The sequence below is a fragment of the Convolutriloba macropyga genome, chromosome 10, assembly GCF_964194025.1.
Source record: "Convolutriloba macropyga chromosome 10, txConMacr16.3, whole genome shotgun sequence".
In the NCBI taxonomy this organism is placed as follows: Eukaryota; Metazoa; Xenacoelomorpha; order Acoela; family Convolutidae; genus Convolutriloba; species Convolutriloba macropyga.
Genome location: NC_134477.1, coordinates 25,942,875 through 25,960,485, shown reverse-complemented (window position 1 = coordinate 25,960,485; position 17,611 = coordinate 25,942,875). Strand labels below are relative to the sequence as shown.

General features: G+C 30.5%; 1 protein-coding gene across 1 annotated transcript in view; it reads right to left on the bottom strand.

The window, feature by feature from the left end:
- Positions 1-16,922, bottom strand: part of LOC142348843 (uncharacterized) — a 180,408-nt gene extending 163,486 nt beyond the window's left edge. Inside the window, exon 1 of the mRNA XM_075400384.1 lies at positions 16,857-16,922. The gene's annotated coding sequence lies outside the window, so the exon portion shown is untranslated. The remainder of the gene's footprint in view (positions 1-16,856) is intronic.
- Positions 16,923-17,611: the final 689 nt, after the last annotated feature.

Genomic DNA, 17,611 nt, shown 5'->3' with positions numbered 1-17,611 from the left:
AGAAAAGAAAGTGAGAAAAAAAGTGAGAAAAGAAAGTGTGAAAAGAAAGTGAGAAAAGAAAGTGGGAAAATGAATTGAGAAAAGGAAGTGAAATAAAGAAAGAGAGAAACGAAAGTGAGAAAAGAAGGTGAGAAAAGAAAGTGAGAGAAAAAAGTGAGAAAAAAACGAGAAAAGAAAGTGAGAAAAGAAAAATCGAAAAAGGGAGGAAAATGAGAAAAGAAAGTGATAAAAAGAGGTGAGAAAAGTAAGTGAGAAGGGAAAGCGAGAAAGGAAAGTGAGAAATGAAAGTGAGAAAAGAAAGTGAGAAAAGAAAGTGAGAAAAGAAAGTGAGAAAAGAAAGTGAGAAATGAAAGTGAGAAAAGAAAGTAAGAAAAGAAAGTGAGAAAAGAAAGTGAGAAAAGAAAGTGAGAAAAAAAAGTGAGTAAAGAGAGTGAGAAAATAAAGTGAGAAAAGAAAGTGAGAAAAGAAAGTGAGAAAAAAAGTGAGAGAAGAAAGTGAGAAAATAAAGTGAGAAAAGAAAGTGAGAAAAGGCAGTGAGAAAAGAAAATGAGAAAAAAAGTGAGTAAAAAAAGTGAGAAAAGAAAGTGAGAAAACAAAGTGAGAAAAAAATTAAGGGAAGAAAGTGAGAAAAAAAGTAGAAAAAAAGTGAGTAAAGAAAGTGAGAAAAGAAAGTGAGAAAAGAAAGTGAGAAAAGAAAGCCAGAAAAGAAAGTGAGAAAAAAAGTGAGAAAAGAAAGTGAGAAAAGAAAGTGATAAAAGTGAGTAAGAAAAGAAAGTGAGAAAAGAAAGTGAGAAAAGAAAGTGAGAAAAGAAAAATCGAAAAAGGGAGGAAAATGAGAAAAGAAAGTGATAATAGGAAGTGAGAAAAGTAAGTGAGAAAAGAAAGCCAGAAAAGAAAGTGAGAAAAAAAGTGAGAAAAGAAAGTGAGAAAAGAAAATGATAAAAGTGAGTAAGAAAAGAAAGTGAGAAAAGAAAGTGAGAAAAGAAAGTGAGAAAAGAAAAATCGAAAAAGGGAGGAAAATGAGAAAAGAAAGTGATAATAGGAAGTGAGAAAAGTAAGTGAGAAAAGAAAGTGAGAAAAGAAAGTGAGAAAAGAAAGTGAGAAAAGAAAGTGAGAAAAGAAAGTGAGAAAAAAAGTGAGAAAAGAAAGTGAGAAAAGAAAGTGAGAAAAGAAAGTGAGAAAAGAAAGTGAGAAAAGAAAGTGAGAAAAGAAAGTGAGAAAAGAAAGTGAGAAAAGAAAGTGAATAAAAATTGAGAAAAGAAAGTGAGAAAAGAAAGTGAGAAAAAAAGTGAGAAAAAAAGTGAGTAAAGAGAGTGAGAAAAGAAAGCGAGAAAAGAAAGTGAGAAAAGAAAGTGAGAAAAAAAGTGAGAAAAGAAAGTGAGAAAAAAAGAGAAAAGAAAGTGAGAAAAGAAAGTGAGAAAAGAAAAAGAGAAAAGAAAGTGATAAAAGAGACTGAGAAAAGAAAGTGAGAAAATAAAGTGAGAAAATAAAGTCAAAAAAGAAATTGAGAAAAAAAAGGTGACAAAAGAATATGAGAAAAAAAGTGAGAGAAGAAAGTGAGAAAAAAGTGAGAAAAAAGTGAGTAAAAAAGTGAGAAAAGAAACTGAGAAAATAAAGTGAGAAAAGAAAGTGAGAAAAGAAAGTGAGAAAAGAAAGTGAGAAAAAAAAGTGAGTAAAGAGAGTGAGAAAAGAAAGTGAGAAAAGAAAGTGAGAACAGAAAGTGAGAAAAAAAGTGAGAGAAGAAAGTGAGAAAATAAAATGAGAAAAGAAAGTGAGAAAAGGCAGTGAGAAAAGAAAATGAGAAAAAAAGTGAGTAAAGAAAGTGAGAAAAGAAAGTGAGAAAACAAAGTGAGAAAAAAATTAAGGGAAGAAAGTGAGAAAAAAAGTAGAAAAAAAGTGAGTAAAGAAAGTGAGAAAAGAAAGTGAGAAAAGAAAGTGAGGAAGGTGAGAAAAAAATGAGAAAAGACAGTGAGAAAAAAAGAGAAAAGAAAGTGAAAAAAGAAAGTGAGAAAAAAAAGTGAGAAAAAAAGTGAGAAAAGAAAATGAGAAAAGAAAGTGAGAAAAGAAATTGAGAAAAAAGAAGTGAGAAAAGAAAGTGAGAAAAGATAGTGAGATAAGAAAGTGAGAAAAGAAAGTCAGCAGAGAAAGTGAGAAGAGAAAGTGAGAAAAGAAAGCGAGAAAAGAAAGTGAGAAAATAAAGTGAGAAAAGAAAGTGAGATAAAAAGTGAGTAAAGAAAGTGAGAAAAGAAAGCGAGAAAAGAAAGTGAGAAAAGAAAGTGAGAAAAAAGTGAGAGAAGAAAGTGAGAAAAGAAAGTGAGAAAAGAAAGTGAGAACAGAAAGTGAGAAAAAAAGTGAGTAAAGAAAGTGAGAAAAGAAAGTGAGAAAAGAAAGTGAGAAAAGAAAGTGAGAAAAGAAAGTGAGAAAAGAAAGTGAGAAAAAAAAGTAAGAGAAGAAAGTGAGAAAAACAGTGAGAAAAAAAGTGAGTAGAGAAAGTGAGAAAAGAAAGTGAGGAAAGTGAGAAAAAAAAGTGAGAAAAGAAAATGAGAAAAGAAAGTAAGAAAAAAACAAAAAAAGAAAGTGAGAAAAGAAAAAGAGAAAAAAAAGTGAGAAAAGAAAGTGAGAAAAGAAAAAGAGAAAAGAAAATGAGAAAAGAAAGTGAGAAAAGAAAGTGAGATAAGAAAGTGAGAAGAAAATGGGAAAAGAAAGTGAGAAAAGAAAGTGAGAAAAGAAAGTGAGAAAAGAAAGTGAGAAAAGAAAGTGAGAAAAGAAAGTGAGAAAAGAAAGTGAGAAAAGAAAATGAGACAAAAACGAGAAAAGAAAGTGAAGAAAAAAAGTGAAAAAATATAGTGAGAAAAGAAAGTGAGAAAAAAAAGTGAGACAAGAAAGTGAGAAAAGAATTTGAGAAAAGAAAGTGAGAAAAGAAAGTGAGAAAAAAAGTGAGAAAAGAAAGTGAGAAAAGAAAGTGAGAAAAGAAAATGAGACAAAAACGAGAAAAGAAAGTGAAGAAAAAAGTGAAAAAATATAGTGAGAAAAGAAAGTGAGAAAAAAAAGTGAGAAAAAAAAGTGAGAAAAGAAAATGAGAAAAGAAAGTAAGAAAAAAACAAAAAAAGAAAGTGAGAAAAGAAAAAGAGAAAAAAAGTGAGAAAAGAAAGTGAGAAAAGAAAGTGCGAAAAGAAAAAGAGAAAAAAAGTGAGAAAAGAAAGTGAGAAAAGAAAGAGAGAAAAGAAAATGAGAAAAGAAAGTGAGAAAAGAAAGTGAGATAAGAGAGTGAGAAAAAAATGGGAAAAGAAAGTGAGAAAAGAAAGTTAGAAAAGAAAGTGAGAAAAGAAAGTGAGAAAAGAAAGTGAGAAAAGAAAGTGAGAAAAGAAAGTGAGAAAAGAAAGTGAGAAAAGAAAATGAGACAAAAACGAGAAAAGAAAGTGAAGAAAAAAAGTGAAAAAATATAGTGAGAAAAGAAAGTGAGAAAAAAAAGTGAGACAAGAAAGTGAGAAAAGAAAGTGAGAAAAGAAAGTGAAAAGAAAGTGAGAAAAGAAATTGGGAAAATGAATTGAGAAAAGGAGGTGAGAAAAGAAAGAGAGAAAAGAAAGTGAGAAAAGAAAGTGAGAACAGAAAGTGAGAAAAAAAGTGAGTAAAGAAAGTGAGAAAAGAAAGTGAGAAAAAAAAGTGAGAAAAGAAAGTGAGAAAAGAAAGTGAGAAAAGAAAGTGAGAAAAAAAAGTAAGAGAAGAAAGTGAGAAAAACAGTGAGAAAAAAAGTGAGTAGAGAAAGTGAGAAAAGAAAGTGAGGAAAGTGAGAAAAAAAAGTGAGAAAAGAAAATGAGAAAAGAAAGTAAGAAAAAAACAAAAAAAGAAAGTGAGAAAAGAAAAAGAGAAAAAAAAGTGAGAAAAGAAAGTGAGAAAAGAAAGAGAGAAAAGAAAATGAGAAAAGAAAGTGAGAAAAGAAAGTGAGATAAGAAAGTGAGAAAAAAATGGGAAAAGAAAGTGAGAAAAGAAAGTGAGAAAAGAAAGTGAGAAAAGAAAGTGAGAAAAGAAAGTGAGAAAAGAAAGTGAGAAAAGAAAGTGAGAAAAGAAAGTGAGAAAAGAAAATGAGACAAAAACGAGAAAAGAAAGTGAAGAAAAAAAGTGAGAAAATATAGTGAGAAAAGAAAGTGAGAAAAAAAAGTGAGACAAGAAAGTGAGAAAAGAAAGTGAGAAAAGAAAGTGAGAAAAGAAAGTGAGAAAAAAAGTGAGAAAAGAAAGTGTGAAAAGAAAGTGAGAAAAGAAATTGGGAAAATGAATTGAGAAAAGGAGGTGAGAAAAGAAAGAGAGAAAAGAAAGTGAGAAAAGAAAGTGAGAAAGGAAAGTGAGAAAAGAAAGTGAGAAAAGAAAGTGAGAAAAAAAGTGAGAAAAGAAAGTGAGAAAAGAAAGTGAGAAAAGAAAGTGAGAAAAGAAAGTGAGAAAAGAAAGTGAGAAAAAAAGTGAGAGAAGAAAGTGAGAAAAAAAGTGAGAAAAAAAGTGAGTAAAGAGAAAACGAGAAAAGAAAGTGAGAAAAGAAAAATCGAAAAAGGGAGGGAAATGAGAAAAAAAAGTGATAAAAGGAAGTGAGAAAAGTAAGTGAGAAAAGAAAGCGAGAAAAGAAAGTGAGAAATGAAAGTGAGAAAATAAAGTGAGAAAAGAAAGTGATAAAAGTGAGTGAGAAAAGAAAGTGAGAAAAGAAAGTGAGAAAAGAAAGTGAGAAAAGAAAAAGAGAAAAAAAGTGAGAAAAGAAAGTGAGAAAAGAAAGTGAGAAAAGAAAGTGAGAAAAAAAGCTGAGAAAAGAAAGTGAGAGAAAAAAGTGAGAAAAAAACGAGAAAAGAAAGTGAGAAAAGAAAGTGAGAAAAGAAAAAGAGAAAAAAAGTGAGAAAAGAAAGGGAGAAAAGAAGGTGAGAAAAGAAAGCGAGAAAAGAAAGTGAGAAATGAAAGTGAGAAAAGAAAGTGAGAAAAGAAAGTGATAAAAGTGAGTGAGAAAAGAAAGTGAGAAAAAAAAGTGAGAAAAGAAAGTGAGAAAAGAAAGTGAGAAAAGAAAGTGAGAAAAGAAAGTGAGAAAAAAAAGTGAGAAAAGAAAGTGAGAAAAGAAAGTGAGAAAAGAAGGTGAGAAAAGAAAGTGAGAGAAAAAAGTGAGAAAAAAACGAGAAAAGAAAGTGAGAAAAGAAAAATCGAAAAAGGAAGGAAAATGAGAAAAGAAAGTGATAAAAGGAAGTGAGAAAAGTAAGTGAGAAAAGAAAGCGAGAAAAGAAAGTGAGAAATGAAATTGAGAAAAGAAAGTGAGAAAAGAAAGTGATAAAAGTGAGTGAGAAAAGAAAGCGAGAAAAGAAAGTGAGAAAAGAAAGTGGGAAAAGAAAGTGAGAAAAGAAAGTGAGAAAAAAAAGTGAGAAAAGAAAGTGGGAAAAGAAAGTGAGAAAAAAAGTGAGAGAAGAAAGTGAGAAAAAAAGTAAGAAAAAAAAGTGAGTAAAGAAAGTTAGAAAAGAAAGTGAGAAAAGAAAGTGAGAAAAGAAAGTGAGAAAAGAAAGTGAGAAAAAAAGTGAAGAAAGAAAGTGAGAAAATATAGTGAGAAAAGAAAGCGAGAAAAGAAAGTGAGAAAAGAAAGTGAGAAAAGAAAGTTAGAAAAGAAAGTTAGAAAAGAAAGTGAGAAAAAAAGTGAGAAAAGAAAGTGTGAAAAGAAAGTGAGAAAAGAAAGTGGGAAAATGAATTGAGAAAAGGAAGTGAAATAAAGAAAGAGAGAAACGAAAATGAGAAAAGAAGGTGAGAAAAGAAAGTGAGAGAAAAAAGTGAGAAAAAAACGAGAAAAGAAAGTGAGAAAAGAAAAATCGAAAAAGGGAGGAAAATGAGAAAAGAAAGTGATAAAAAGAAGTGAGAAAAGTAAGTGAGAAAGGAAAGCGAGAAAAGAAAGTGAGAAATGAAAGTGAGAAAAAAAGCTGAGAAAAGAAAGTGAGAGAAAAAAGTGAGAAAAAAACGAGAAAAGAAAGTGAGAAAAGAAAGTGAGAAAAGAAAAAGAGAAAAAAAGTGAGAAAAGAAAGGGAGAAAAGAAGGTGAGAAAAGAAAGCGAGAAAAGAAAGTGAGAAATGAAAGTGAGAAAAGAAAGTGAGAAAAGAAAGTGATAAAAGTGAGTGAGAAAAGAAAGTGAGAAAAAAAAGTGAGAAAAGAAAGTGAGAAAAGAAAGTGAGAAAAGAAAGTGAGAAAAGAAAGTGAGAAAAAAAAGTGAGAAAAGAAAGTGAGAAAAGAAGGTGAGAAAAGAAAGTGAGAGAAAAAAGTGAGAAAAAAACGAGAAAAGAAAGTGAGAAAAGAAAAATCGAAAAAGGAAGGAAAATGAGAAAAGAAAGTGATAAAAGGAAGTGAGAAAAGTAAGTGAGAAAAGAAAGCGAGAAAAGAAAGTGAGAAATGAAATTGAGAAAAGAAAGTGAGAAAAGAAAGTGATAAAAGTGAGTGAGAAAAGAAAGCGAGAAAAGAAAGTGAGAAAAGAAAGTGAGAAAAGAAAGTGAGAAAAGAAAGTGAGAAAAAAAAGTGAGAAAAGAAAGTGGGAAAAGAAAGTGAGAAAAAAAGTGAGAGAAGAAAGTGAGAAAAAAAGTAAGAAAAAAAGTGAGTAAAGAAAGTTAGAAAAGAAAGTGAGAAAAGAAAGTGAGAAAAGAAAGTGAGAAAAGAAAGTGAGAAAAAAAGTGAAGAAAGAAAGTGAGAAAATATAGTGAGAAAAGAAAGCGAGAAAAGAAAGTGAGAAAAGAAAGTGAGAAAAGAAAGTTAGAAAAGAAAGTTAGAAAAGAAAGTGAGAAAAAAAGTGAGAAAAGAAAGTGTGAAAAGAAAGTGAGAAAAGAAAGTGGGAAAATGAATTGAGAAAAGGAAGTGAAATAAAGAAAGAGAGAAACGAAAATGAGAAAAGAAGGTGAGAAAAGAAAGTGAGAGAAAAAAGTGAGAAAAAAACGAGAAAAGAAAGTGAGAAAAGAAAAATCGAAAAAGGGAGGAAAATGAGAAAAGAAAGTGATAAAAAGAAGTGAGAAAAGTAAGTGAGAAAGGAAAGCGAGAAAAGAAAGTGAGAAATGAAAGTGAGAAAAGAAAGTGAGAAAAGAAAGTGAGAAAAGAAAGTGAGAAAAGAAAGTGAGAGAAAAAAGTGAGAAAAAAACGAGAAAAGAAAGTGAGAAAAGAAAGTGAGAAAAGAAAAAGAGAAAAAAAGTAAGAAAAGACAGGGAGAAAAGAAGGTGAGAAAAGAAAGCGAGAAAAGAAAGTGAGAAATGAAAGTGAGAAAAGAAAGTGAGAAAAGAAAGTGATAAAAGTGAGTGAGAAAAGAAAGTGAGAAAAGAAAGTGAGAAAAGAAAGTGAGAAAAGAAAGTGAGAAAAGAAAGTGGGAAAAGAAAGTGAGAAAAAAAAAGTGAGAAAAGAAAGTGAGAAAAGAAAGTGAGAAAAGAAGGTGAGAAAAGAAAGTGAGAGAAAAAAGTGAGAAAAAAACGAGAAAAGAAAGTGAGAAAAGAAAAATCGAAAAAGGAAGGAAAATGAGAAAAGAAAGTGATAAAAGGAAGTGAGAAAAGTAAGTGAGAAAAGAAAGCGAGAAAAGAAAGTGAGAAATGAAAGTGAGAAAAGAAAGTGAGAAAAGAAAGTGATAAAAGTGAGTGAGAAAAGAAAGTGAGAAAAGAAAGTGAGAAAAGAAAGTGAGAAAAGAAAGTGAGAAAAGAAAGTGAGAAAAAAAAGTGAGAAAAGAAAGTGAGAAAAGAAAGTGAGAAAAAAAGTGAGAGAAGAAAGTGAGAAAAAAAGTAAGAAAAAAAGTGAGTAAAGAAAGTGAGAAAAGAAAGTGAGAAAAGAAAGTGAGAAAAGAAAGTGAGAAAAGAAAGTGAGAAAAAAAGTGAAGAAAGAAAGTGAGAAAATATAGTGAGAAAAGAAAGTGAGAAAAGAAAGTGAGAAAAGAAAGTTAGAAAAGAAAGTTAGAAAAGAAAGTGAGAAAAAAAGTGAGAAAAGAAAGTGTGAAAAGAAAGTGAGAAAAGAAAGTGGGAAAATGAATTGAGAAAAGGAAGTGAAATAAAGAAAGAGAGAAACGAAAGTGAGAAAAGAAGGTGAGAAAAGAAAGTGAGAGAAAAAAGTGAGAAAAAAACGAGAAAAGAAAGTGAGAAAAGAAAAATCGAAAAAGGGAGGAAAATGAGAAAAGAAAGTGATAAAAAGAAGTGAGAAAAGTAAGTGAGAAAGGAAAGCGAGAAAAGAAAGTGAGAAATGAAAGTGAGAAAAGAAAGTGAGAAAAGAAAGTGAGAAAAGAAAGTGAGAAAAGAAAGTGAGAAAAGAAAGTGAGAAACGAAAGTGAGAAAAGAAAGTGAGAAAAAAAGTGAGAAAAGAAAGTGAGAAAAGAAAGTGAGAAAAAAAGTGAGAGAAGAAAGTGAGAAAAAAGTGAGAAAAGAAAGTGTGAAAAGAAAGTGAGAAAAGAAAGTGGGAAAATGAATTGAGAAAAGGAAGTGAAATAAAGAAAGAGAGAAAAGAAAGTGAGAAAAGAAGGTGAGAAAAGAAAGTGAGAGAAAAAAGTGAGAAAAAAACGAGAAAAGAAAGTGAGAAAAGAAAAATCGAAAAAGGAAGGAAAATGAGAAAAGAAAGTGATAAAAGAAAGTGAGAAAAGTAAGTGAGAAAAGAAAGCGAGAAAAGAAAGTGAGAAATGAAAGTGAGAAAAGAAAGTGAGAAAAGAAAGTGATAAAAGTGAGTGAGAAAAGAAAGTGAGAAAAGAAAGTGAGAAAAGAAAGTGAGAAAAGAAAGTGAGAAAAGAAAGTGAGAAAAAAAAGTGAGAAAAGAAAGTGAGAAAAGAAAGTGAGAAAAAAAGTGAGAGAAGAAAGTGAGAAAAAAAGTAAGAAAAAAAGTGAGTAAAGAAAGTGAGAAAAGAAAGTGAGAAAAGAAAGTGAGAAAAGAAAGTGAGAAAAGAAAGTGAGAAAAAAAGTGAAGAAAGAAAGTGAGAAAATATAGTGAGAAAAGAAAGCGAGAAAAGGAAGTGAAATAAAGAAAGAGAGAAAAGAAAGTGAGAAAAGAAGGTGAGAAAAGAAAGTGAGAGAAAAAAGTGAGAAAAAAACGAGAAAAGAAAGTGAGAAAAGAAAAATCGAAAAAGGAAGGAAAATGAGAAAAGAAAGTGATAAAAGAAAGTGAGAAAAGTAAGTGAGAAAAGAAAGCGAGAAAAGAAAGTGAGAAATGAAAGTGAGAAAAGAAAGTGAGAAAAGAAAGTGATAAAAGTGAGTGAGAAAAGAAAGTGAGAAAAGAAAGTGAGAAAAGAAAGTGAGAAAAGAAAGTGAGAAAAGAAAGTGAGAAAAAAAAGTGAGAAAAGAAAGTGAGAAAAGAAAGTGAGAAAAAAAGTGAGAGAAGAAAGTGAGAAAAAAAGTAAGAAAAAAAGTGAGTAAAGAAAGTGAGAAAAGAAAGTGAGAAAAGAAAGTGAGAAAAGAAAGTGAGAAAAGAAAGTGAGAAAAAAAGTGAAGAAAGAAAGTGAGAAAATATAGTGAGAAAAGAAAGCGAGAAAAGAAAGTGAGAAAAGAAAGTGAGAAAAGAAAGTTAGAAAAGAAAGTTAGAAAAGGAAGTGAGAAAAAAAGTGAGAAAAGAAAGTGTGAAAAAAAGTGAGAAAAGAAATTGGGAAAATGAATTGAGAAAAGGAAGTGAAATAAAGAAAGAGAGAAAAGAAAGTGAGAAAAGAAGGTGAGAAAAGAAAGTGAGAGAAAAAAGTGAGAAAAAAACGAGAAAAGAAAGTGAGAAAAGAAAAATCGAAAAAGGGAGGAAAATGAGAAAAGAAAGTGATAAAAAGAAGTGAGAAAAGTAAGTGAGAAAAGAAAGCGAGAAGAAAGTGAGAAATGAAAGTGAGAAAAGAAAGTGAGAAAAGAAAGTGAGAAAAGAAAGTGAGAAAAGAAAGTGAGAAAAGAAAGTGAGAAAAGAAAGTGAGAAAAAAAGTGAGAAAAGAAAGTGAGAAAAGAAAGTGAGAAAAAAAGTGAGAAAAGAAAGTGAGGAAAAAGTGAGAAAAAAAGTGAGTAAAGAAAGTGAGAAAAGAAAGTGAGAGAAGAAAGTGAGAAAAGAAAGTGAGAAAAAAGTTAGAAAAGAAAGTGAGAAAAAAAGAGAAAAGAAAATGAGAAAAAAAAGTGAGAAAAGAAAAAGAGAAAAGAAAGTGATAAAAGAGATTGAGAAAAGAAAGTGAGAAAATAAAGTGAAAAAATAAAGTGAGAAAAGAAATTGAGAAAAAAATTGAGAAAAGAATATGAGAAAAAAAGTGAGAGAAGAAAGTGAGAAAAAAGTGAGAAAAAAGTGAGAAAAAAAGTGCAGAAAGAAAGTGAGAAAAGAAAGTGAGAAAAGAAAGTTAGAAGAGAAAGTTAGTAAAGAAAGTGAGAAAAGAAAGTGAGAAAAGAAAGTGAGAAAAGAAAGTGAGAAAAAAAAGTGAGAAAAGAAAGTGAGAAAAGAAAGTGAGAAAAAAAGTGAGAGAAGAAAGTGAGAAAAAAAGTAAGAAAAAAAGTGAGTAAAGAAAGTGAGAAAAGAAAGTGAGAAAAGAAAGTGAGAAAAGAAAGTGAGAAAAGAAAGTGAGAAAAAAAGTGAAGAAAGAAAGTGAGAAAATATAGTGAGAAAAGAAAGCGAGAAAAGAAAGTGAGAAAAGAAAGTGAGAAAAGAAAGTTAGAAAAGAAAGTTAGAAAAGGAAGTGAGAAAAAAAGTGAGAAAAGAAAGTGTGAAAAAAAGTGAGAAAAGAAATTGGGAAAATGAATTGAGAAAAGGAAGTGAAATAAAGAAAGAGAGAAAAGAAAGTGAGAAAAGAAGGTGAGAAAAGAAAGTGAGAGAAAAAAGTGAGAAAAAAACGAGAAAAGAAAGTGAGAAAAGAAAAATCGAAAAAGGGAGGAAAATGAGAAAAGAAAGTGATAAAAAGAAGTGAGAAAAGTAAGTGAGAAAAGAAAGCGAGAAAAGAAAGTGAGAAATGAAAGTGAGAAAAGAAAGTGAGAAAAGAAAGTGAGAAAAGAAAGTGAGAAAAGAAAGTGAGAAAAGAAAGTGAGAAAAGAAAGTGAGAAAAAAAGTGAGAAAAGAAAGTGAGAAAAGAAAGTGAGAAAAAAAGTGAGAAAAGAAAGTGAGGAAAAAGTGAGAAAAAAAGTGAGTAAAGAAAGTGAGAAAAGAAAGTGAGAGAAGAAAGTGAGAAAAGAAAGTGAGAAAAAAGTTAGAAAAGAAAGTGAGAAAAAAAGAGAAAAGAAAATGAGAAAAAAAAGTGAGAAAAGAAAAAGAGAAAAGAAAGTGATAAAAGAGATTGAGAAAAGAAAGTGAGAAAATAAAGTGAAAAAATAAAGTGAGAAAAGAAATTGAGAAAAAAATTGAGAAAAGAATATGAGAAAAAAAGTGAGAGAAGAAAGTGAGAAAAAAGTGAGAAAAAAGTGAGAAAAAAAGTGCAGAAAGAAAGTGAGAAAAGAAAGTGAGAAAAGAAAGTTAGAAGAGAAAGTTAGTAAAGAAAGTGAGAAAAAAAGTGAGAAAAGAAAGTGTGAAAAGAAAGTGAGAAAAGAAAGTGGGAAAATGAATTGAGAAAAGGAAGTGAAAAAAAGAAAGAGAGAAAAGAAAGTGAGAAAAAAAGGTGAGAAAAGAAAGTGAGAGAAAAAAGTGAGAAAAAAACGAGAAAAGAAAGTGAGAAAAGAAAAATCGAAAAAGGGAGGAAAATGAGAAAAGAAAGTGATAAAAGGAAGTGAGAAAAGTAAGTGAGAAAAGAAAGCGAGAAAAGAAAGCGAGAAAAGAAAGTGAGAAAAGAAAGTGAGAAAAGAAAGTGATAAAAGTGAGTGAGAAAGGAAAGTGAGAAGAGAAAGTGAGAAAAGAAAGTGAGAGAAAAAAGTGAGAAAAAAACGAGAAAAGAAAGTGAGAAAAGAAAAATCGAAAAAGGGAGGAAAATAAGAAAAGAAAGTGATAAAAGGAAGTGAGAAAAGTAAGTGAGAAAAGAAAGCGAGAAAAGAAAGCGAGAAAAGAAAGTGAGAAAAGAAAGTGAGAAAAGAAAGTGATAAAAGTGAGTGAGAAAAGAAAGTGAGAAAAGAAAGTGAGAAAAGAAAGTGAGAAAAGAAAGTGAGAAAAGAAAGTGAGAAAAAAAGTGAGAAAAGAAAGTGAGAAAAGAAAGTGAGAAAAGAAAGTGAGAAAAAAAGTGAGAGAAGAAAGTGAGAAAAAAAGTGAGAAAAAAAGTTAGTAAAGAAAGTGAGAAAAGAAAGTGAGAAAAGAAAGTGAGAAAAGAAAGAGAGAAAAAAAGTGAGAAAAGAAAGTGAGAAAAAAAGAGAAAAGAAAGTGAGAAAAGAAAGTGAGAAAAGAAAAAGAGAAAAGAAAGTGATAAAAGAGACTGAGAAAAAAAAGTGAGAAAAAAAAAGTGAGAAAAAAAAGTGAGAAAGGAAATTGAGAAAAAAAGTGAGAAAAGAATATGATAAAAAAAGTGAGAGACGAAAGTGAGAAAAAAATGAGAAAAAAGTGAGTAAAAAATTGAGAAAAGAAAGTGAGAAAAAAAAGTGAGAAAGGAAAGTGAGAAAAGAAAGTGAGAAAAACAGTGAGAGAAGAAAGTGAGAAAATAAAGTGAGAAAAGAAAGTGAGAAAAGGCAGTGAGAAAAGAAAATGAGAAAAAAAAGTGAGTAAAGAAAGTGAGAAAAGAAAGTGAGAAAAGAAAGTGAGAAAAGAAAGTGAGAAAAAAAGTGAGAGAAGAAAGTGAGAAAATAAAGTGAGAAAAGAAAGTGAGAAAAGGCAGTGAGAAAAGAAAATGAGAAAAAAAAGTGAGTAAAGAAAGTGAGAAAAGAAAGTGAGAAAAGAAAGTGAGAAAAAAATTAAGGGAAGAAATTGAGAAAAAAAGTGAGAAAAGAAAGTGAGGAAAGTGAGAAAAAAGTGAGAAAAGACAGTGAGAAAAAATGAGAAAAGAAAGTGAGAAAAGAAAGTGAGAAAAAAGTGAGAAAAAAAGTGAGAAAAGAAAGTGAGAAAAGAAAGTGAGAAAAGAAATTGAGAAAAAAAAGTGAGAAAAATAAGTGAGAAAAGATAGTGAGATAAGAAAGTGAGAAAAGAAAGTCAGCAGAGAAAGTGAGAAGAGAAAGTGAGAAAAGAAAGCGAGAAAAGAAAGTGAGAAAATAAAGTGAGAAAAGAAAGTGAGATAAAAAAGTGAGTAAAGAAAGTGAGAAAAGAAAGTGAGAAAAGAAAGTGAGAAAAGAAAGTGAGAAAAAAAGTGAGAGAAGAAAGTGAGAAAATAAAGTGAGAAAAGAAAGTGAGAAAAGAAAGTGAGAAAAGAAAGTGAGAAAAAAAGTGAGTAAAGAAAGTGAGATAAGAAAGTGAGAAAAGAAAGTGAGAAAACGAAGTGAGAAAAAAAGTAAGAGAAGAAAGTGAGAAAAAAAGTGAGAAAAAAAGTGAGTAGAGAAAGTGAGAAAAGAAAGTGAGGAGAGTGAGAAAAAAAAAGTGAGAAAAGAAAGTTAGAAAAAAAGAGAAAAGAGAGTGAGAAAAGAAAGAGAAAAAAAGTGAGAAGAAAAAGTGAGAAAAGAAAGTGAGAAAAGAAAGTGAGAAAAAAAAGTGAGAAAAGAAAGTGAGAAAAGAAAGTTAGAAAAGATAGTGAGATAAGAAAGTGAGAAAAGAAAGTCAGCAGAGAAAGTGAGAAGAGAAAGTGAGAAAAGAAAGCGAGAAAAGAAAGTGAGAAAATAAAGTGAGAAAAGAAAGTGAGAAAAGAAAGTAAGAAGAGAAAGCGAGAAAAGAAAGTGAGAAAAAGTGAGTAACGAAAGTGAGAAAAGAAAGTGAGAAAAGAAAGTGAGAAAAGAAATTGAGAAAAAAAGTGAGAGAAAAAAGTGAGAGAAAAAGTGAGAAAAAAAAGTGAGTAAAGAAAGTGAGAAAAGAAAGTGAGAAAAGAAAGTGAGAAAAAAGTGAGAAAAGAAAGTGAGAAAAAAAAGAGAATAGAAAGTGAGAAAAGGAAGTGAGAAAAAAAGGAGAAAAGAAAGTGAGGAAAGAAATTGAGAAAAGAAAGTGAGAAAAAAAAGTGAGAAAAGAAAGTGAAAAAAGAAAGTTAGAAAAGATAGTGAGATAAGAAAGTGAGAAAAGAAAGTAAGCAGAGAAAGTGAGATGAGAAAGTGAGAAAAAAAAGCACGAAAAAAAGTGAGAAAAGAAAGTGAGAAAAGATAGTGAGGAAAGTGAGCAAAAAAGGTCCTCTCAATCTATCTATTTCGGGGCACTCTCTTAAGGCCCTGCTCAACTTTTTGAGTTTCTTTCTGTCAGACTTTTGGCTTTTTGTTTTATAGACAGAATAATTTAATGCCGTCTGCAACCACTCAACAGCTACCATAATTTGTTGTTCAAATTTTTCTCAGCTTTAAAGCTTTGCTGCAGTCCTTTTATTGGTAGAGCAGTCATTTCTGAAATTTATCTTTAACGAAGAAAAGCAAAGAACGTTTTAGCCAAGAAAAGCGAAGAAAAGTTTTAGCGAAGAAAAGTCAGGAGGATAACTGAATTGCAGGATAAGAGTCTAAGACAATGAAAAAAATCTGAGCAAAATCTCACAAACCTTTAGACCAGTTCAAACCTGCCCGCCCTAATTAATTTTAATCACCAATGGATGCTTACCAAATGGTTGGCCATCTGGGATATGCAAAAAGGAATGATAATATGTAAAAAGAACAATCAGTAATGCATTAAAGCAATTCAATGTAACGGTTAAGCTCAGTTAAATGTCAATAGCACAAGGTCTCACACGCGTGCACGCAAAAACACATACATACACACACGCGCGCGCAAACAGGTTCACACACAAACGCATGGTTAACGTCAGTTATATTTTATCAGTTGAAGGGCACAAACACACACACACACACACAAACACAGTCACATAGACGTAAGCGGTCAAGTTAAAAGAACGTTCGAAAACAAATCGAACGTTTGAAAAGCAAGCAAACGTTCGAAAACTAATCAAACGTTCGAAAACGAATTGAACGTCCCAAAACCGAAAAGAGCAAAATGGTCATTTGAATGCCTACGTGCACACACACACACACAAACAGACATACACACACACATACGCATGGATGCTCACGGACACACGCACGCACACACATAAAACCAAACCACAGAACACGCTGCATGTTTATGGAGCGTTGAAACATGTGAAGATTGGCGCTTAATTGTGGTGGTATAGGATGCATGCATTACGCTAGGCTGCATGTTTAAGGGACGCTAAAACATGTGAAGATAAGCGCTTAAACATGGTGGTATAGCATTCGAGTTAGAATTAATATATAGATTGCAGTATGGCCTGTTGTACTGTGTCATAAATATATGACGTTAATCAGTAGCACGCATAAGCTCTCTAGAGCCCTCTTTTAGACATTATGTCTGCATAAAAGATAATCAAAATATAGAAGCTGTGCTTTAGTGAACAGTTTAAGTGGAACAGTTTTAGTGGCTAACGGATTTTCTGTTTTTTTTTAAATAAAATTAATTAAAATCTTCCGTGAGCTTTTTTTGTTAACTTTCGTTAGTTTGCAGATGAACGCTTTTATTAAATGTAAATGTTTTTGGCGACTAAGAAAAACAAAAATGTGCCTAACAGCGAAAAAAGCCAATTACAATTTTTTTATTACAATTTTATTACAATTTTTTTATTAAAATTTTTTAGGGGAATAATTTGCGAAAACATTTCCATCTTCCTGTTTCTCAGCTGTGAAGTTGTTAATTACTTTTCTTTAAATTACTTTAGTTAAGTCGCTTATATTGCTTCTAACGCCAAAAATTGTTTTTCTCGATATAATTTTGATGATAAGGTTAAATGGCCGATTAGTTTCATAATCAACAATATTTTCCGGAAAATTGCTTCTGATAGTATAGATCTGAAGTTCTTTGAAATCCTACTGTTGCTGATAGGGGGTTGTATATTCAGCAAAAGGGTTGCTGGGTTTTACAAAACCCACGAGTAATAAAAATAATAAAACGCCTTTAGCTTCATATTTAGTAGAAGGCAGTTTACGAAGAAAATGTCCTCCATCAAATCGAAGGATGACAAAAAGGTAATTAGGGCGAAAAATATTCAACCAGTTGCTCTCAAATTGAGGCGATGAAAAACTACTGTAAGTTTGAGAAAAATACGCATTTTTCAATAATTGAGGTCCATATTTTTTGACACTGGTAATCATTTTGAATAAAATATTGTTTTGTCTCGTCTTACTTCTCTTGTGGAACTGCTTATCAAAATTTTTCATTAAATTTTTGCTCTAATATTTTTTCCTATGCTTCGGAAACGAAGTTTGTCTATCTTGAAATGTTTTTCTGTTCTCTAGTTTCTCAACTATTTCAATCATCAAATTTTCGATTACATTTAATTAAATTGATGCTAAAAAAGTTTAGTGGAAAATGTGAACTTAATTTTTACTGGAATTTTCAGTTTTTCTAATTGTTTCATATCAGTTAAGAATTTCAGCACTTTGCAATTAATACTGCTGGGCTGCAATGTTAAATCTAAATATGATTTTTGCAGCACTAATGTTCTAATTCAGCATTATAGCGAAAAACAGAACAAAATCGCAAAGAGTTTTAATTCCAGAAAAAATCACAGAGTGCTTTTTCCAAAGTTTTACTCCCAAACTAATGCTTTTGTGAAACACGATTTAGTTCAGGGAAATACTTGTGTAGTATTAAAAATTTTGACCATCACAATTTTTTTTATAAAATCAAAGTCTAGAGGTATATAATCATTAAACATTGTTTCTAAAATTGTAAACCTTAAGGACTTTGAAGTCAGATTGCTGTTGAAAGCCAAAGTATATTTTCACTGAAAAATTGGGTTTTGAAATACTCACGAGTTTTAAAATCTCCTTAGCTCAGTATTTAACAGAACAAGGACCGTACAAGACAAAATTATCACAGAAAAAGTCCCGCGCCAAATCAAAGGATAACAGTATAGTAATTAGTACAGGATATTTTTCCACAATTTGGTCACAAATTGAGGCGATGAAAATTGCTGTGCAGCCGTAAATCTTTAGAGCTTGAAAATATATACGCAATATAATGCCCCATCTACACTCTCTTTGTTCTTCCCTTTACGGCCTTGGGGGTTATTAAGTCCCACCCTTTATTCCACAGTCAATTCCCAAAATTTGACTGAAAATCTACAGAATTCATTGAAGTTTTATATTTGACCTCATTACGATGCAATTTATGAAATTGTGCTTTTGACAGTTCGACGGTGAATGCTGATTGATGAAAAATGAAAAATTCAAAGAAAAACTTGAACAGAAAAAAATTAAGATAAGAAATTTGACAGAGCATAAAAAAGAAATGCTTTTGCTTTTTTATCAAAAGAGATACAATTGATGAAATTGTGCGTGTGATATTTCAGAAATATGCATTGACCGTCATAGTGCTAAAATTTTAAAGTATAAAAGGTAGAATTTGCCAAAGAGAAAATTGAACTATGAATTTGGCAAAAAACAATGTATGGATGGATATTTCGTTGATTAAAAAGAGTTAATGTTAAGTGTTTGACCAAATACTTTTTTAGGTTTATATATGTCATATAAGTTGAAGTAATTATTCTCAGTCCTTGTGAGGTTAGAATGGGATGAAAACAACTAACTGCATTAAGTGGTTCCGCAGGGTGAGTTTATTGTTAAGGATAAGCACCGTTTAGCTATCTTGGGAGTTAAACTCAGGTGATATTCTGTCATAT